General features: G+C 45.7%; 1 protein-coding gene across 14 annotated transcripts in view; it reads right to left on the bottom strand.

Moving 5' to 3' along the window:
• The window catches only part of ADD1 (adducin 1), a 110,870-nt gene extending 99,830 nt beyond the window's left edge, over window positions 1-11,040 (bottom strand). For 9 of the 14 annotated variants that reach the window (XM_089691537.1, XM_089691545.1, XM_089691541.1 and 6 more), the window contains exon 1: window positions 10,753-10,910. The gene's annotated coding sequence lies outside the window, so the exon portion shown is untranslated. Of the gene's footprint in view, window positions 1-7,718; window positions 7,863-10,752; window positions 10,915-10,945 lie in introns of those variants that run through there. The other 5 variants (XM_089691538.1, XM_089691547.1, XM_089691546.1 and 2 more) reach the window with 5 other exon arrangements.
• Window positions 11,041-19,997: the final 8,957 nt, after the last annotated feature.

Below are 19,997 nucleotides of genomic sequence, written 5' to 3'. Positions count from 1 at the left end.
AAGGCTCAATGTTTTTTACCTTCATGCATTTTATGCATGAAGGTAAATAAAAAAAAACCTATGTGCAGCACTGCCCTCAGCCCCCTCAATACTTACCTGGGTCTCTTTGCGATCCAGCGATGTGAACGACAGCCTCGGGTGTCCCCGGTCTCTGCCTCTTCATTGGCTGAGACAGCAAGCGGGAGCCCTTAGTTCCCACTGCTGTCAACCACAGCCAGTCAGCCAATGAGGAGAGAGAGGGTGTGAGGCCAAGCCATGGCTCGGTGTGTGAATAGACACATGAAGCAGTGGGTGCCCCCATAGCAAGCTGCTTGCTGTGGGAGAACTCAACAGGAGGGAGGGGCAGGAGAGCCTGCAGGGGACCCAACAAGAGGAGTATCTGGCCTGTTCTGTGCAAAACCACTGCACACAGCAGTTAAGTATAGCATGTTTGTTAATTAACCGTTTCAATACCGTGCAATTTTACACCTTCCAGCCCAGGCCATTTTTCAGGTTTCAGCGCTCTCACACTTTGAATGACAATTGCGCGGTCATACAACATTGTACCCAAACTAAAATTTGATCATTTTCTTCACACAACTAGAGCTTTCTTTTGGTGGTATTTAATCACCGCTGGGGTTATTTTTTGCTAAATTAACAAAAAAAGACCAAAAATTTTGAAAAAAAAAAACACATTTTTCTTTGTTTCTGTTATAAAAGTTTACAAATAAATAATTGTTCTTCATAAATTTAGGCCGAGATATATTCTGCTACATGTCTTTGGTGAAAATAACCCAAATTAGGATGTATTTTTTAGTTTGTAGGAAAGTTATAGAGTTCACAAACTATGGTATAGATCTGAATATTGATCAATCCTGAAGTACTGACAGCCAATCTAATTTCTTGAGGTCCAAGAATGTCAGAATAGTACAGATATCCCCCAAATGACCCCTTTTTGCAGAGTAGACAGTCCGACGTACTTCATAAGAGGAATGGCGAGTTTTTTGAAGTTGTATTTTTTTGTCATAATTTTTCGGAAAATGAAAAAATTAAAAAAATTATTTTCACTATTTTTTTTTTTTTTACATACTGTCACCAGTGCAGTACAGCGTCATCATATAACTGGCATGGCGGTGAACAGCGACACTGACTGGTGACAGTATGAAAAAAATATATATATATTTTTTTTTTTAATTTTTTTATTATATTTAATTTTTTATTACATATTTTTTAAGATTTTTTTTCATATTTTACTATGACCAAAATAGTACAATGTTTCCATAGTAACACTACTACTTTGGGGAAGTGATCAGTATTTTTTTTTTTTTTTTTATACACAATTTACTTATAGCAAAGAATTACTTTGCTATAAGCAAGCATTTACCTGAATGAAATCGATTCATTCAGCTTTTTTTTTTTTTTTTTTTTTTTTTTTGTGCTTAGCTGTGATTTTGTCACAGCTAATCACATGACATGTGCATGTGATTAGCTGTGACCATTCACAGCTAGGCAGTAGTATACAATGGATGGCATGAATGAAGCCATCCATTGTATACAACTGTCATGTGACCCGCTGTGATTGGTCACAGCAGGTCACATGGTACCGGCAATGGGAGCCGGTACTCGGATCTGTCATCGGCCGTGTCCGAGGTGCACGGGCGGTGACAGATCGCACTGCTGCGTCGCTCTGCAACCGCGCAAACCGCGCATGTGCGGGAGCACGCCAAATGGCGTGCACCCGGAAAGCTGCAGCGCTTTTCAAGCCGCCAAACGGCCATTGGCCGGGCGGCTAATGGTTAAAAAAAAAAAAAAAAAAAAAAACGCATTTAGGGTGGAACATGTAATATGTTCCCAGAGTTGCAGCCCCCCCGACAGTACGGGGAGAAGTTTTCCCCATACTAGCTGTCATATTTGAAAACAGCGCGGTCATGTGGGGCACCGCCCACACGGCCGCTTCACTTATTCACAGAGTTCTGTGAATAAGTGCCTACAAGTCCCAGCAGCCTTAGCAGCTGTCGGCCTGTAGTTTGCAATGAACTATCACAGTGCTATGGAGCCCCGCGGTAGTTCATTGAAGCTTCCTGTCAGAATATCCGCTTGCTCGTACATCCTGTACGGCAAGCAGATATCCTGACAGGTCTGCAGGAGACTTGCATGGCATCAATGATCTACTGGTCGCTGGTGCAATGCTTTCCAGGCTCCTGCAAACAAAAAAAATAAATGCACTTTTTTTTTTTTTTTTTTTAAGTAAATGCACACGGCCGTATTTTTTTTTTGTGACAGCGAGCAGGGGGTGTGGGGGCTGGTGCTACAGTTGCACGTTACATCCTGAATATGGGTGTAACATGTTACGAAAGGTGAACTTTCCTTTAATGGGGCTAATGTGAACAAGCCTCAATGAACATTATTTTCCACTTCCTTAGGTATCTGCAGTAGTTCACGAGCAGAATAAGTGACCCAAGTGCAAGATGACGTAATTTGTATTAGAAGTAAATGCATCAACATGAGACGTATTATAAAACGATAATTTTCTACGTACAATATAGGCACTGACCATACATGTTTACAACTAAAAGATAGATTGATCTGCATAAACAAATTTAAACAAATCCCTGCACACGTGTAACAGACTCAAAACATAACAGAAGGGTTTTAAGCAACCCCATACAAATGCCAGTAATAGCAGTGTGTATACATCTGTTGTGAGCTATTTGGAATGACAGAGCAAGCTATAATTTGTGTTCCATACAAAAAACATTGCAAAGAAATCATAACTTTTCTAACATTTTAATTTTGGATACAGTAAGGAAGAGTTATAATCCCTGTCAATTTTATTTTCGCCATGTGTCCCGTTGAGATTTCCCTTCACTTCCTGTTCCATCGTCAAACCAGGAAGTGAAATCCCTTGAAAGTAAGGGAATCCTGGGATGCCGCCAGAATTAGTGTCCTCATTGGAAGATTTCCTCTACTATTGTTCTGATGACAACTCAAAATTTGGAATTTTCTTTCACTCTCAATGATACCAGTAAAAGATAGCAACCAATTTATGAAATTCATAACTTTGTAATTAATATAAAATGTGGATTTAATACATAAACATAAAGACATACCCCAACAATTATAATGTCTGTACAGTATAACAGACAGCAGAAGATTTCCAAAAACTGGAAGGGAGAAAGCTAGCAGAAAGTAATAAGGTAAGGTGTCCATGTCTGAATCCCCAGGTTATTGGCTGTGTATATGTACACTGTATTGCCAAATGTATTGGGACATTTTGGGCCCCCCCTCCAAATCATTGGATTCAGGTGTTCCAATCACCTCCATGGCCACAGGTATATAAAATCAAGCACCTAGGCATGCAGACTGCTTCTACAAACATTTGTGAAAGAATGGGTCGCTCTCAGGAGCTCAGTGGATTCAAGCGTGGTACCGTGATAGGTTGTCACCTGTGCACTAAGTCCATCCGTGACATTTCCTGGCTACTAAATATTCCACAGTCAACTGTTAGTGGTATTATAACAAAGTGGAAGCAACTGGGAACAACAGCAACTCAGCCACCAAGTGGTAGGCCACGTAAATTGACAGAGCTGGGTCAGCGCATGCTGAAGCACACAGTGTTGGCAAGTCGCCAACTGTCTGCAGAGTCAATAGCTAAAGACCTCCAAACTTCATGTGGCCTTCAGATTAGCACAACAACAGTGCATAGAGAGCTTCATGGAATGTGTTTCCATGGCCGAGCAGCTGCATCCAAGCCTTACATCACCAAGTGCAATGCAAAGCATCGGATGTAGCCCCTCCTGTCCAACATAACTGCACACCAGTGCAAAAAGCAAGGTCCATAAAGACATGGATGAACGAGTTTGGGGTGGAACTTGACTGGCCTGCACTTGACTGGCCTGTCCTGACCTCAACCCGATAGAACACTTTGGGATGAATTAGAGCGGAGAATGCATGCCAGGCCTTCTCGTCGGACATCAGTGCCTGACCTCACAAATGTGTTTCTGGAAGAATGGTCAAACATTCCCATAGACTGTCCTTGTGGACAGCCTTTCCAGAAGAGATGAAGCTGTTATAGCTGTAAAGGGCGGGCCAACTCCATATTGAACCCTATGGACTAAAACTGGGTTGCCATTAAAGTTCATGTGCGTGTAAAAGCAGGCCGACCAATACTTTTGGCAATATAGTGTATTTGGGATGGTGCCTCAATGAGGAGTATTACTGCATGCTCATATCACACATTTAATTGACTGACAAGGTATTAAATGTCCCCTAGACTAAAACTGGCCATAAATGGATCAAATGTTGACCTGTTCAGCAGGGACGAGCCGTATATAGCAGCCAGCAGGGATCATTGTGCTCTGCCGACGGGAAAGGTAGATGGGGGAACCAGAATGCATGAAGGTAAAAAACCTTGAGCCTTTACAACCTCTTTAAGTAATTGTTGATTTACACAATCAAGAAACATTGCACCAAGTTTCTGGATAATAAAGTCATGGGATAGGCCAGTGCAACTGAAAATATTATTGTGAAGGACAAAACAAAATGTTTCACTTATGTAAATACATTGTTTCTCTATTTGTACTGAGTAATGTCTAGTGTCTTGGTGAAACAGGCAAACAGAGGCTACATTTTACCCTTCATGCCCCGTACACACGATAGGAAAATCATATGAAAAATTTTGCGGAACCACTGATCGAACTATTTTCTCTTCGTTGATGAGCAGAATGTTTTAACCAATAATGATATTGTGAATAAAAAAATCCAGTTGACCAACAGTGAAAAATGTCGTTTTGCATACGAACGACCGGTTTTCTATGCATTGGTATGACAGTCGTATGAAAAAAATCTATCAAGCGCTATCACGCATGAGCGGAAACAGAAGATGACCCTGATGTTTATATCCAAGGAATCTTCGTAAACGCGAAAGAAAAATCCAAAAATGTTAAAAGTAGATTGGCCCAATGAGATAATGAAACCAGAATTCTGCAGATTATATTTTATATATCACAATTTATGTATATAGATAATGTAATAAACTATATTATACTCATTGCTGGTAATTGTGTATATCGCTCGTTCTGGCTGGAAGGGCGTGGCTACAAGGTCACACGCACACTGCATCACTTTCACTTATATGGAAGGTCAACACTACATATTGGTCGATTTTCTAATCGTGTATTCCCACCTAAAAGGCAGCCCATAGATGGTGCAAATTTCCTCCAAACATGATTACCCCATCAACATAAACAGTGCTGACAGGGGAATCCCTCTTGCTGAGAAATTGCCTTCTTCCAGTGGGGAAAGCCATCCCACCAGAAGTCAGTGATTATTGCTAGCAGGTATAACAGCTGCCAGTGATAGTCGCAAGTCAATCCAGCAAGCTGTTTGTACCCAAGTTGATCTCTCTTAGTACATTCAGCCTGCCTACACACGGTTCCTGCTGAATCGCCAAAGATTCAAACGGTCTATGGCCAGCCTTGGATAAAAATTCCCCCAACTTAGAAGCAAAAAGTAGCAAAAGGTTTTACATACCTCCATTCTTATAGCAGACCTCGCACTCCATGCAAGGCTGGCTTTTTTAGTATGCCAGACCCCCCCTGCCAAAAAGCTGAATTAAAAATCCTATAGGGAAAAAAAATCAAGGCTGATCTCTAGTTTTCATTTAACCACTTCCCCCGTTGCCCTATAGCAGAAGTACTGCTACAGGGTGGAAGGGCTGCGAAAAATCATGTAAATTATACAGGATTTATATTGAGCCAACAGTTTGCTCAGCGCTTTACAATATAAAAAGGGAGACAATACAGCAACGATACAGTTCAATACTAGAGGGTTAGGAGGGCCCTGCTCCTCAGAGCTTACAATCTAAGATATATACACACACGCGCGATTTGCATTTCTGGGTAGGGGGCACGCACACCACCCTACCCACGCCACTATTGGCAGCTAGGGATTTTAAACACCAGGTCCCAGCTGGTACTCGGCGATCGTCGAGTAAAACTGACAGGGGAGAAACCTGTGAGCAAATAACAGGTCTCTCTCCTGTCAGCATGGACATGCTGTGTTATATCTTTCTGCACAGCAGAGATGCACAAAACAGCATGCCTCCCTAGTAAAACACAGCACACAGTAAACAGTTAACCCTTTTGATCACCCCAGATGTAAGCCCCTTTCTGTTCAGTGTCATTAGTACAGTGTTGGTGCTTTTTATTAGCACTGATCACTGTATTAGTGTCACTGGGGATGTCAGTGGCAGTTAGTTCTCACCGAGTGTCAGAATGTCCGCCGCTACAAGTCATTGATCGCTGCCATTACTAGTAAAAAAATAAAATTCCAGTATATACACTATTTGTGGACGCTATAACTTTCAAATAAACCAATTTACACGCCTCATCACATATAAAACATTTTAGGAGTTTTAAAGGCTCACAGCTTTAACAATTTTACACTCATCTTCTCCTCCCACGCAATCTGATCATTTATTCCCTGCATATGTCACATTCTGGAATCACATTAGATGAAGCGTCTGTATACATCACAAAGCAGGACTCCCTCCCCCCCAAAGCACACATCTGAAACCAATTTTATCTATCCATCAACACGTACTGTGGGGTCCTTACTAAAGTTTAACAAAAACTTACGCTTAGTCTATGGTAGCCACAGGATGCATCGGCAGAATAGGATTCCTTATACACCCCCCCCCCCCCCCAGCTGACATACAACTGCACATAAATAACTTCTACAAGCCTAAAACTAAGCAGCACTGATCCAGCCAAGTAGTAGATCCATAATGTGCCACAGATGTAGCAACAGTGGATGTATGTCATTACAACAATATTTGTTAGCAGCATCTTGTTTACTTCACCAGAAAGCTGAATCATCAATACAGCGGGCGGCGTATATCCAATATTAATGAAAAGCAGCATCAAATGCTCGTTTTACTAATAATATTTCATAGCTGGGTGGTGTATGCATCTCCTACACAACCAGTATACGCACAATATCCAGCTTCAAATGGTTATCCAAGCTGAGCAAGTTAATCCACAGGTATAGTTTTATTAATCAACACATTTCCTGCAGATATCAACCGGCACAACAGGCTACAAAGCACAGGCCTAGAAAGCTTCATTCCAGTATATCCTGCTCTGCATTCATCCCTGTGCCGCCCACTACATCTTCACACCCCCTCCATCCTCCCAGCATCCTCCACACTCTGTGCCATCTATCCTCCCAGCATCCCCCTCTCCTCACCCTCTGTGCCATCTATCCTCCCAGCATCCCCCACACTCCTCACCCTCTGTGCCATCTATCCTCCCAGCATCCCCCACACGCCTCACCCTGTGTGCCATCTATCCTCACAGCATGCATACCCCCCCTTTCTATGCCATCTTTCATCTCCGCACTCCTCACCCTGTCACCTATTCTCCCAGAATCCTCACCCTTTTAATGCCATCATGTCTTTGATGCCCCTTGGTGCCACCCAGCATTTTTAGCACTGTTCTCTGTTGGTGACAGCAAGGATTACTCTGCCAGTCAGAACACGTATCCAGCACAAGATGAGCAGACTCTGATTGTTGTTTGTATGTAGCCCTGTACAAGCATGGTGACAATGAGAAACAATCTTTACACACACATAAATCAGCACATTCCTCCAATCCAGCCAACTTCACTCAGACCAGTTCAGTGTATCAGTGTAACTCTCTGAGGCCAATCTGCTGTAGTAAAGTCAATATCACTTTTACCTCTGTAAGACCTGTAGGGCATCCAGCAACAGTTTATATATTTCTTCACAGCCGAAAAACCCCACACCAGGCAGTCTGCGGGCCTGCGCCTCTCTGCATACCCTTCTACAGTGTGCTAGGATGTGCAAAGACACAAATAGGGAAGCAGAGGTATAGCATTACCCTGCATGTGAATACAACACACATGGTGGTATCACTGCATACACCTCCTGTGCCAGCGGCCACACAGCCCTGTCTGCAATTCTACAATCCATTCTACTGTCAGCAACCATGTCAGGCCTTTCTACACACCAATGCCAAGCTGCCAGACACTTCTCAGCTAACACGGCACATCAAAGAGCTTCACTCTGTGCCAGCCAGGCATCATTCCTAGAACATAGATCTCCACAGTGAAAAAAACATCCCTCTCCACACACCGGTAGTTGAAGCCTGTCCCTGCACACCCCCCCCCCCCCAATCCTTCTGCATATCCCTTTACACCACCATCTGTCAACACACCCATCCTTGTATATACCCCTCTATGCTACCAACCCTCTGCACACCCCGCATACCACCGTCCCTCCACACACCCCTGTATACCACCATCCCTCTATGAACTCCTCCATGCCACCGTCCCTCCACACATCCCAGTATACCACCATCCCTCTATGAACTCCTCCATGCCACCATCCCTCCACACACCCCTGTATACCACCATCCCTCTATGAACTTCTCCATGCCATCGTCCCTCCACACACCCCTGTATACCACCATCCCTCTATGAACTCCTCCATGCCACCATCCCTCCACACATCCCAGTATACCACCATCCCTCTATGAACTCCTCCATGCCACCATCCCTCCACACACCCCTGTATACCACCATCCCTCTATGAACAGTTCCATACCACTGTCTCTCAACACTTGCTTCTATGCCACCTTCCCTGTGCACATTCCTCCATCCCACCATTTCGCTCATTCACACCCCTGCATACCACTGTTCCCCTATCTCACACTCCCTGTGTGCTACTCCATGCCACCATCCCTCTGAACCTCAATCCATACCACCGCTCCTCCATATCACAATCCCTCCCTCCACACACCCCTCTATGCCACAGCTCCTTTAAATACCTGTTTATGTCACTGTCCCTCTGCACAACCGGGGATTGTGGTATGGAGGAACGGTGCTATAGAGGGGTGTGCAGAGGGACATACCACAATAGCTAGTAATGTCTGGGGGGTGTCAGTGGTCCTGATAATAAAGGTTAGGATGGGGTGAGGCTGGTTGGTTTTGATAATTTAGGGAGAACTAGTCGTTACGGGATTCAACACTGGGATGTAAATGGGTGCAGCGTTCCCTTCACTGATTCTTCTGTCCCTCTATACCACCACATTCCTCTATATACACCCCCTCCATGTCATGTCTGTACACCGCTCTGTATATATCCCCCTCTATATACACCCCCTCCATGTCATGTCTGTACACCCCTCTGTATATATCCCCCTCTATATACACCCCCTCCATGTCATGTCTGTACACCCTTCTGTATATATCCACCTCTATATACACCCCCTCCGTGCCATGTCTGTACACCCCTCTATATACACCCCCTCCATGTCATGTCTGTACACCCTTCTGTATATATCCCCCTCTATATACACCCCCTCCGTGCCATGTCTGTACACCCCTCTGTATATATCCCCCTCTATATACACCCCCTCCGTGTCATGTCTGTACACCCCTCTGTATATATCCCCCTCTAAATACACCGCATCCGTGCCATGTCTGTACACCCCTCTGTATATATCCCCCTCTATATACACCCCCTCCGTGTCATGTCTGTACACCCTTCTGTATATATCCACCTCTATATACACCCCCTCCGTGCCATGTCTGTACACCCCTCTGTATATATCCCCCTCTATATACACCCCATCCATGGCATGTCTGTACACCCCTCTGTATATATCCCCCTCTATATACACCCCCTCCATGCCGTGTCTGTACACCCCTCTGTATATATCCCCCTCTATATACACCCCCTCCATGCCATGTCTGTACACCCCTCTGTATATATCCCCCTCTATATACACCGCCTCCGTGCCATGTCTGTACACCCCTCTGTATATATCCCCCTCTATATACACCCCCTCCATGTCATGTCTGTACACCCCCCTGTATATATCCCCCCTCTATATACACTCCATCCATGCCATGTCTGTACACCCCTCTGTATATATCCCCCTCCATGCCATGTCTGTACACCCCTCTGTATATATCCCCCTCTATATACACCCCCTCCATGCCATGTCTGTACACCCCTCTGTATATATCCCCCTCTATGCCATGTCTGTACACCCCTCTGTATATATCCCCCTCTATATACACCCCCTCCGTGCCATGTCTGTACACCCCTCTGTATATATCCCCTTTGTGCCATGTCTGTACACCCCTCTGTATATATCCCCCTCTATATACACCCCCTCCATGCCATCTCTGTACACCCCTCTGTATATATCCCCCTCTATATACACCCCCTCCATGCCATGTCTGTACACCCCTCTGTATATATCCCCCTCTATATACACCCCCTCCATGCCATCTCTGTACACCCCTCTGTATATATCCCCCTCTATATACACCCCCTCCATGCCATGTCTGTACACCCCCCTGTATATATCCCCCCTCTATATACACTCCATCCATGCCATGTCTGTACACCCCTCTGTGTATATTCCCCTCTATATACACCCCCTCCGTGCCATGTCTGTACACCCCTCTGTATATATCCCCCTCTATATACACCCCATCCATGGCATGTCTGTACACCCCTCTGTATATATCCCCCTCCATGCCGTGTCTGTACACCCCTCTGTATATATCCCCCCCCCCCCCCTCCATGCCGTGTCTGCACCCCCCTCTGTATATATCACCCCCGCCATGCCTACACCCCCGTGTGGCCCCAGCACAGTCAGCCCCTGTGGGCCCCGACTCCCCTTCCCCCCAATCAGGGTCAGTCCATATCACCAGGCGGTGCCCCCCTCCAGCACTCACCGCCCCCGTGGATGAGCTCAGTGTCCCGGGAGAAGATGGTCTCCTCCGTACGATGCTCCTCTCAGCCTCTCCCTCCCTGATAATATGTCGCCTCCTTTCCCTCTCTCTCCCCCCTCCAGAGGGATTGTATGGGTCTCCCCGGCTCCGCCCTCCCCTCCTGTCACCGATCAGTGTGTACGGGGCGGCTCCTCACCCTATTTACCGCACGGTGTCACAGCGAGCGCCGCTCTACACCGCCCCCTGCCGAACGACCGGGCACACCGCAGCGCGCCTCACAACTGAGGAGGACCTGGGTGCGGCTATGCAGAGTCTAAAACCGAAACATCTGATTGGCCAGTGAACGCCGAGCCCAGAGTATGTTCTTTCCTGATTTGGTGTAGTGGAAAGGCGGGAAGGGGGCGGTACACGACGCAGTTATAAGGCGGCACTGTTGAAATCTGCGTTTGATGATGCGGATGTCAGTAATGTGGTAGCCGGTTCTGTCCCAGGGGTGTCCTGGTGGCAGAGGCAAGGATCTGGCTCCGGCTGGTTGGTAGTTAATAAAGAGAACCGGTCATGGCTGCAATGAATAATAGCATTCGAACAGGTCGATTGGAGTCCCCTTCCCCGGCTCTTCTATGTGTGTAATGACAGGGCCTGGAGGCAGCCAGTACAGGGAGCTGGAGCTGAAAATACTGCTTGCCTGGCTGTCATATTAAACTTACTAGTATACTTTGTCGCAGAGCCACTGCTGCCTCCAGGTGTCCATCCTGACCCCTCTACATCGCTGCTGTGCTCTGTACCGGCATTACGGTTCATCCTGACCCCTCTGCATCGCTGCTGTGCTCTGTACCGGCATTACGGTTCATCCTGACCCCTCTGCATCGCTGCTGTGCTCTGTACCGGCATTACGGTTCATCCTGACCCCTCTGCATCGCTGCTGTGCTCTGTACCGGCATTACGGTTCATCCTGACACCTCTACATCGCTGCTGTGCTCAGTACCGGCATTACAGTTCATCCTGACTCCTCTACATCACTGCTGTGCTCTGTAGTGGCCATACGGTTCATCCTGACCCCTCTGTAATGCCATACCGGCATTACAGTTCATCCTGACTCCTCTACATCACTGCTGTGCTCTGTAGTGGCCATACGGTTCATCCTGACCCCTCTACATCGCTGCTGTGCTCTGTACCGGCATTACGGTTCATCCTGACCCCTCTGCATCACTGCTGTGCCCTGTAGTGGCATTACGGTTCATCCTGACACCTCTACATCGCTGCTGTGCTCTGTACCGGCATTACGGTTCATCCTGACCCCTCTACATCACTGCTGTGTTCTGTACCGGCATTACGGTTCATCCTGACCCCTCTACATCACTGCTGTGCCCTGTAGTGGCATTACGGTTCATCCTGACCCCTCTGCATCACTGCTGTGCCCTGTAGTGGCATTACGGTTTATCCTGACCCCTGTGCATCACTGCTGTGCCCTGTAGTGGCATTACGGTTTATCCTGACCCCTGTGCATCACTGCTGTACCCTGTAGTGATTCTGGATCCTCCTGACCCCTGTGCATCACTGCTGTGCCCTGATGTGGCATGATTGTTCATCCTGACCCCTGTACATCACTGCTGTGCCCTGAAGTGGCAATATGGTTCATCCTGATCACTGTGTGATTCACAAGCAGTTTTGTTCAGCTCTATTCATTTCTTATTCCTTTTGAATGAGCCTGGAACCGCACCACACCAAAAGTAGTGCATTTGCTACTTTGTGAAACGCACAGCAAACGCATTGCATTGTACTTTTGTACCATGTGATCAGGTACCAGCCTGTGTGGGCAAATGCACTGCGTTTGGGGTGTCATTTACTTTGCACTCACCCCCGCCAAGCGCCAACGTGGCCTACCTGCACTGCATTGTAGTGTGAATGGGCCCTAATGGAAGATTGCTTTCAGGACAAGATTCCACATTTCCAGCCATGCCATCAGGTCTTCACAACCCCCGCTACACTGAAACAACCCTGACTGTACTATCCTGCCTCAGAAGTACTTCCTGGGAACCACGGCTTCCATAGCAACCCTGACTGTACCATCCTGCCTCAGAAGTACTTCCTAGGAACCACGGCTTCCATACCAACCCTGACTGTACCATCCTGCCTCAGAAGTACTTCCTAGGAACCACGGCTTCCATACCAACCCTGACTGTACCATCCTGCCTCAGTAGTACTTCCTAGGAACCACGGCTTCCATATCACCCCTGACTGTACTGTCCCGCCTCAGAAGTACTTCCAAGGAACCACGGCTTCCATACCAACCCTGACTGTACTATCCTGCCTCAGAAGTACTTCCTAGGAACCACGGCTTCCATACCAACCCTGATTGTACCATCCTGCCTCAGAAGTACTTCCTAGGAACCACGGCTTCCATACCAACCCTGACTGTACCATCCTGCCTCAGTAGTACTTCCTAGGAACCACGGCTTCCATATCACCCCTGACTGTACTGTCCCGCCTCAGAAGTACTTCCAAGGAACCACGGCTTCCATACCAACCCTGACTGTACTATCCTGCCTCAGAAGTACTTCCTAGGAACCATGGCTTCCATTGCAACCCTGACTGTACTATCCCGCCTCAGAAGTACTTCCTTGGAACCATGGCTTCCATTGCAACCCTGACTGTACTATCCCGCCTCAGAAGTACTTTCTAGGAACCACGGCTTCCATAGCAACCTTGACTGTACTATCCTGCCTCAGAAATACTTCCTAGGAACCACTAGCTTCCATAGCAACCCTGACTGTACTATCCTGCCTCAGAAGTACTTCCTAGGAACCACGAGCTTCCATAACAACCCTGACTGTACTATCCTGCCTCAAAAGTACTTCCTAGGAACTACGGTTTCCAAAGCAACCCTGACTGTACTATCCTGCCTCAGAAGTACTTCCTAGGAACCACGGCTTCCATAGCAACCCTGACTGTACTATCCTGCCTCAGAAGTACTTCCTAGGAACCACGGCTTCCATAGGAACCCTGACTGTACTATCCCACCTCAGAAGTACTTCCTAGGAACCACGGCTTCCATACCAACCCTGACTGTACTATCCTGCCTCAGAAGTACTTCCTAGGAACCACGGCTTCCACAGGAACCCTGACTGTACTATCCCACCTCAGAAGTACTTTCTAGGAACCACGGCTTCCATACCAACCCTGACTGTACTATCCTGCCTCAGAAATACTTCCTAGGAACCACTAGCTTCCATAGCAACCCTGACTGTACTATCATGCCTCAGAAGTACTTCCTAGGAACCACGAGCTTCCATAACAACCCTGACCTTACTATCCTGCCTCAAAAGTACTTCCTAGGAACTACGGTTTCCAAAGCAACCCTGACTGTACTATCCTGCCTCAGAAGTACTTCCTAGGAACCACAGCTTCCATAGCAACCCTGACTGTACTATCCTGCCTCAGAAGTACTTCTTAGGAACCACGGCTTCCATAGGAACCCTGACTGTACTATCCCATCTCAGAAGTACTTCCTAGGAACCACGGCTTCCATACCAACCCTGACTGTACTATCCTGCCTCAGAAGTACTTCCTAGGAACCACGGCTTCCATAGGAACCCTGACTGTACTATCCCACCTCAGAAGTACTTCCTAGGAACCACGGCTTCCATAACAACCCTCACTGTACTATCCCGCCTCAGAAGTACTTTCTAGGAACCACGGCTTCCATAGCAACCCTGACTGTACTATCCCGCCTCAGAAGTACTTTCTAGGAACCACGGCTTCCATAGCAACCCTGACTGTACTATCCCACCTCAGAAGTACTTCCTAGGAACCACGGCTTCCATAGCAACCCTTACTGTACTATCCTGCCTCAGAAATACTTCCTAGGAACCACTAGCTTTCATAGCAACCCTGACTGTACTATCCTGCCTCAGAAGTACTTCCTAGGAACCACAAGCTTCCATAACAACCCTGACTGTACTATCCTGCCTCAAAAGTACTTCCTAGGAACTACGGTTTCCAAAGCAACCCTGACTGTACTATCCTGTCTCAGAAGTACTTCCTATTAACCACGACTTCCATAGCAACCCTGACTGTACTATCCTGCCTCAGAAGTACTTCCTAGGAACCACAGCTTCCAAAGTAACTCTGACTGTACTATCCTGCCTCAGAAGTACTTCCTAGGAACCACGGCTTCCAAAGTAACTCTGACTGTACTGTCTTGCCTCAGAAGTACTTCCTAGCATTCACGGCTTCCATAGCAACCCTGACTGTACTATCCTGCCTCAGAAGTACTTCCTAGGAACCACGGCTTCCATAGCAACCCTGACTGTACTATCCTGCCTCAGAAGTACTTCCTAGGAACCACAGCTTCCAAAGTAACTCTGGCTGTACTATCCTGCCTCAGAAGTACTTCCTAGGAACCACGGCTTCCAAAGTAACTCTGACTGTACTGTCTTGCCTCAGAAGTACTTCCTAGGATTCACGGCTTCCATAGCAACCCTGACTGTACTATCCTGCCTCAGAAGTACTTCCTAGGAACCACGGCTTCCATACCAACCCTGACTGTACTATCCTGCCTCAGAAGTACTTCCTAGGAACCACGGCTTCCAAAGCAATCCTGATTGTACTATCCTGACTACCCTGACTGGCCCTACTTAAAGTGGAGCTCCAGTCAATGCTAAAAAAAAAAAAGTCAGCAGCTACAAAAGCTGTATCTGCTGACTTTTAAAAAACAGCCACTCACCTGTACCGGCTGTCCTTGCTCTACAAAGGTGCAAATTCCTCAAAGGGAACGGGTGGATTTAACTTCCCCTTTTGGGTGGAGCTCTGCTTTAAGATGGCTACAGTAATGACTCATTTTCCAACCACCCACCTAAGTACATTAATATCACCTTTAAAAATGGCATCTGGAACCAATTTCACCGCCTCCATGTACAAGAACCTTCTCAAGTAGAAGTCCTCAGATTGTTTCCTGACTCCAAACTCCCAGGGCATTTTGGGGTCTCAAAGAGCTGAATATCATTTATCATGTTCCTTTTGGTAGTCCTGTTGTAAGAATGATGTTAAAGTGGTTGTAAATGCATAAGGTTTTTTTTTTTTTACCAAATGCACTCTCTGCATTAAGGTAAAAAATCTTTTGTGTTTAGCCCCCCCCAAATATATACCCGAGTCCGATTTCAATCCAACACTGCCTGAGAGCAGCAGCGCTGCTCTATCTCCTCACTGGACATGGAGGCAGTAGCTGAAGTCATTGGCTCCCACTGCTGTAAATAAGATTCAGTAAGGAGAGAGCAGGGGTGGGGCCAAGCCACATTGTGTGTGTCAATAGCCACCCACAGCCTGTTCAGGATTGAACGCGCATGTGTGCCACCATAGGAAGTGGCCTCCTATGGTAGCACACGGAGAAGAGGAGGAACCAAGAGCATCAGCGGGGGACCTGAGAAGAGGAGGATCGGGGCCACTTTGGGCAAAACCATTGAACAGAGCAGGTGAGTATGATGTGTTGGTTTTTTAAAAAAAAAATCACCTTAATATTTATGTTGCTCTGTGGCTTTCTGCATGTAATAAGATACCTCAATCTTATCTGGGTTTACTTCAACCACTCACAGTCCCATCTCTTCCTTGGGGGTTAATTCGTACAGATTGTGTGGTGGATCAAACTCCCTCTAAGGAGATGACCACTTTCTTGGGAGTTGTTGACTGACTCCCTCTAAGGAGATGACCTTAGAGGGAGTCTGAGGAGATGACCACTTTCTTGGGAGTTGTTGACTGACTCCCTCTAAGGAGATGACCTTAGAGGGAGTCCAAGGAGATGACCACTTTCTTGGGAGTTGTTGACTGACTCCCTCTAAGGAGATGACCTTTGAGGGAGTCTACGGAGATGACCACTTTCTTGGGAGTTGTTGAATGACTCCCTCTAAGGAGATGACCACTTTCTTGGAAGTTGTTGACTGACTCATGAAGTTGGTCCCATTTTATCCCAGCAAATGGGGTACCCACTGCTGCACTAACTCCAGAGCTGATGGTTCGGGAAATATTTAGCCTGGTTGGAATCCCAGATAATGTGGTGTCTGACAAAGGAGTACAGTTTATCTCAAAATTTTGGAAGAGCTTTTTCACGGCCCTAGGTATTACAATTAATTTGTCTTCTGCCTTTCATCCTCAAACAAATGGTTTGACTGAGAAGACTAATGAAATCCTAGAGCATTACTTTTTCCAGTTTTGTTAATTACCTTTAGGATGACTGGGTGGGTTATCTTCCAACAGCAGAATTTGCCAATAACAATTCTAGACATATATCCATTTCTCAAAGCCCTTTTTACTTAAAGAGGTTTTAAATGCAAAACCAAACATATAACACAGTGGGGAATAATTGTTTGATCCCTTGCAGATTTTGTAAGTTTGCCCACTTACAAAGAAATGAAGGGTCTATAATTTTTATCATAGGTGTATTTTAAATGATAGAGACAGAATATCAACAAAAAAAAGAAAAAAAGAACATGATACAAATGTTATAAACTGAGTTGCAGTTCAGTGAGTAAAATAAGTATTTCAGTGAGTAAAATAAGATCCTCGAACAAAACATGACTTAGTACTTGGTGGAGAAACCCTTGTTGGCAAGCACAGAGGTAAGACAATTCTTGTAGTTGGTTAGCAGGTTTGCACACATCTCAGGAGGGATTTTGGTCCACTCTTCTTTACAGATCTTCTATAAATCCTTAAGGTTTCTTGGCTGTTGCTTGGTAAATCAAAGTTTCAGCTCCCTCCATACATTTTCTATAGGATTAAGGTCTGGAGACTGGCTAAGCCACTCCCTGACCTTAATGTGCTTCTTCCTGAGCCACTCTGTTGTTGCCTTGGCAGTATATTTTGGGTTATTGTCATGCTGGAAGACCCATCCATGACCCATCTTCAGTGTTCTGGATGATAGAAGAAGGTTCTCATCTGAGATTTTACAATACATGGTCCTGTTCCTTGGTCCCTCAATGCGGTAAACTTGGCCTGTCCCTTTAGCAGAGAAATGTCCTGAAAGCATAATGTTTCACCCTCCGTACTTGACTGTAGGGACGGTGGTCTTATTAGGGTCATAGTCAACATTTTTATTCCTGCAAACACGGCGAGTCAAGTTAATGCCAAAGAGCTCAATTTTGGTCTCATCTAGCACAGCACTTTCTTCCAATCCTTCTCTGAATCATTTAGATGTTCATTGGCAAACATCAGATGTACATGTGCCTTCTTGAGGAAGGAGACCTTGCAGGCGTTGCAGGATTTTAATCCATGGTGGTGTATTGTGTTACCAATGGTTTGTTTGGTGACTGTGGTCCCAACTGTCTTGAAATCATTCACAAGTTCCTCCCGTGTAATTTTGGGCTGATCTCTAACTTTTCTCATGATCATCCTTACCCCATGAGGTGAAATCTTGCATGGAGCTCCAGATCGACGGCGATTGATGGTGATTTTGTATTTCTTCCATTTGCGAATAATCGCTACAACAGTTGTCTTCTTTTCACCAAGCTTCTTGCTGATGGTCTTGTAGTCCATTCCAGCCTTGTGCAGCTCTACAGTCTTGTCCGTGACATCCTTTGACAGCTCTTTGGTCTTGCCCAAGGGAGTGAGGTTTGAATGGAAGAAAGAAATTCTGTGGACAGGTGTCTTTTATGCACATAACGAGTTGTCATTAGGAGCACCTTCTTAAATTGACAGGACTAATCTCTGTACCACATGAGCACATAGCCAGTCTGTGGAATCCAGATTTATTGTAGGTTGGTAGGGGATCAAATACTTATTTTACTCTCTGAACTGCAACTCAATTTATAACATTTGTATCCTGTGTTTTTTCTGGATATTTGGTTGATATTCTGTCTCTATCATTTAAAATACACCTATGATAAAAAATATAGACCCTTCATTTCTTTGTAAGTAGATAAGTTTACAAAATCTGCAGGTGATCAAATAATTATTTTCCCCCCTATTTATTGCAGCTTACTGAGCATTTGATGTGGTGGTGGCATTCGTTTTCTTTTTTAAGCTTTTTTCCACTTTGTTTTCACCTGGTGGTCTAGCCAGTACCACACCTCCTGTATCTGGATGAAGGTGCACAGGGGCACCTTTAGACAGCAGCATTGTCAATCTGGGGGGGAGGGGAGTGTTAGATGCACTAGCAGATTTAGATACAATAACAAACTAAAGCATAACTCCACCTAACACTTTATAAGCAGTTACAGCAAACAGTTTTTTTCCTTTTGGAATGAAGGTTTTACCTAAATAAAAGCTGATCGTTGTAAGGACCCCTGTCAATAATAAATGGTTAATCTCAACTCTGTAACTGCTACATTTGCAGAACAGCTTGTTCTGTTGAAAAACAAAAGACTTAGTGGCCAGATCACCAGGTGAAAATAAAGAAAAGAAAGCCTAAAATAGGAAAACAAATGCAGTCATCACATCTAAGAACTGGTAAGGCGCAATATAATCTTTGCTTTTGGGTTTAGCATTTTTCACTGCCAGAGCCCTTTTTGCACACATTTCAAAAATTATTTTAGGCCCAAAGATTACACAAAACCCCCAAAATATTATGTATTTTCTGAAAACAGACACCTTAGAAAATAAATAATGGTAGTTCCAACTTTCTACGTCACACAATATTAATGCAAAGGTCATCAACATGCAAAATTTCAGTAAAAAACACAGTAAAGTGAATTTTTGGGCATAAAAACACAATAAATTACCACATTTTTTTGTAAAATTTAAAAGACTCGGTTGCGCCAAGTAAATAGATACCCAACATGTAAAACCTTAAATTTGTGTGCGCCTGTAAAATGGCGACAAACTTCAGTACCCTATATTTTCCACTCTTCTCTACCCGCCGGCAGCTGCCATGTAGGCCCCGGGCCCGCAGATGGGCAAGCGGAGCCCGGAATATATGGCGGGAGCACACAAAGGGGGGGGGACACCATTACCAGGGGCTATAGAAGCAATTGGCCACTGCACCTGTCAGGAGTCTGCCAGTTTTAGTCACATTCCTGGTGGTTGCAGCCACTGGATTGTGTGCCTAGCAGAGAAACGGTCAATGCCGCCTTAAACACTAAGTATCATCCAGTTTTCATTCCTAACCTCCTTATATCAACTTCAGCGCCGACTGTAACCAGCAAATTAACATCCCTACATGAGACTCAGGCAGGGGCGGACTGACAACTCATGGGGCCCCCGGGCAATAGGGGATCATGGGGTCCCTGTGTCCTTGCCCAAACTCAAAAAAGCCTATAAAA

The sequence above is a fragment of the Staurois parvus genome, unplaced genomic scaffold (assembly GCF_062004578.1).
Source record: "Staurois parvus isolate SC_StPar_1 unplaced genomic scaffold, SC_StPar_1.0 ptg000564l, whole genome shotgun sequence".
Classification (NCBI taxonomy): Eukaryota; Metazoa; Chordata; class Amphibia; order Anura; family Ranidae; genus Staurois; species Staurois parvus.
This window is presented reverse-complemented; position numbering and strand designations above follow the sequence as displayed.